The sequence below is a fragment of the Muntiacus reevesi genome, chromosome 21 (assembly GCF_963930625.1).
Source record: "Muntiacus reevesi chromosome 21, mMunRee1.1, whole genome shotgun sequence".
Lineage (NCBI taxonomy): Eukaryota > Metazoa > Chordata > Mammalia > Artiodactyla > Cervidae > Muntiacus > Muntiacus reevesi.
Window position 1 is genome coordinate 45,993,956 of NC_089269.1, and position 1,346 is coordinate 45,995,301.

Below are 1,346 nucleotides of genomic sequence, written 5' to 3' on the forward strand. Positions count from 1 at the left end.
GCCCCATCAGCTCGTGTCCCCTGTGGATCAAGATGCCCATCTCCTCTTGTTTCTGACACCCTGATATCTGTGAGTGTTCCCCTTTTTTCTCCCTCCATGGAAAGTACTGGGGCTCTCACCTTTTCACTGATGACTCCAATAGGCAGTCTCTCCTCCCTCTCTTCTCCGTGGTCTTGCGCTTGCTTTGGGCAGGGGGAATGGGTGAGATCAGTACAGCTTGTTGACTCCGGTCTATTAAACTGTTCTGCAGGGGTTCATGCCTCCAGCTGTTGACAGCTGTCTTTAGAATGGGAGGTGCTTGGTGTGTCTCTGCCTTCTGCTCCGGGTCTCAGTCACCGATTCTGAGACAAGAGAATCACTATCATCAACACCCCGAGGTGTGTGAGATGGGGGGTCCGTATCATCCACTCTAGTCATACCTCAAAGAGTTAAGGTGGGTGTTTGCTTTGGCAGCACCTGCATTAAAATTACGGCTTACCAGGTGGCTCAGCAGTGAAGAATCCACCTGCGATGCAGGAGACACAGGTTCCCTCCCTGGGTCAGGAAAACGCCCTGGAGAAGTAGGTGGCAACCCACTTCAGTATGCTTGCCTGAAAAGTCCACAGAGGAGCCTGGTAGGTATATAGTCCACGGGCTCACAAAGCAGTTGGACATGGATTTAGCAACTAAAACAACAAATACAAAAATTGGAAGGATACAGAGGAGATTAGCATGGCCCCTGCACAAGGATGACATGCAGATTTGTGAAGCATTCCATATTTTTTTTACAGTGAAATGTGACTCAGTCATAAAAAGGAATGAAATAGTGCCATTTGCAGAGGCATGGACCTAGAGACTCTCATACAGAGTGAAGTAAGTTAGAAAGAGAAAAACAAATATATAATATCTCTTATGTGTGAAATCCAGAAAAGTGGTATAGATGAACTTACTGACAAAGCAGAAATATAGACAAAGATGTAGGGAACAAACTCATGGACACCAAGGTAGGGGGAGAGGGGCATGGGATCAACTGGGAGGTTGGGATTGACATATGTGCATTATTGATACTGTGTATAATGCAAACAGCTAATGAGAACCTACTGTTTAGCGCCGGGAACCTTACTCCATGACCTGTGGGGATCTAAATGGGAAGGACATCTAAAGAAGAGTGGATATACGTATATGTAAACGCGACTCACTTTGCTGTATGCCTGAGACTAACACACGTTGTAAAGGAACTACACTCCAATGAAAGTTAATTAAAAGGAAGAAATAAGTAAATTGGGCCTTAAAAAAAAAAAAAAGAGTTAAGTTGGAAGGCTCTGAAACTGAAATTTTGAAATGTCTGTAAACATCCCTGAACATAT

At 44.7% G+C, this 1,346-nt stretch overlaps 1 non-coding gene across 1 annotated transcript; it reads left to right on the top strand.

Moving 5' to 3' along the window:
- The first annotated feature begins 655 nt into the window (after positions 1-655).
- On the top strand, positions 656-763 carry LOC136152565 (U6 spliceosomal RNA). The gene has a single exon (XR_010660241.1). It is a non-coding gene; the product is annotated as a U6 spliceosomal RNA (small nuclear RNA).
- Positions 764-1,346: the final 583 nt, after the last annotated feature.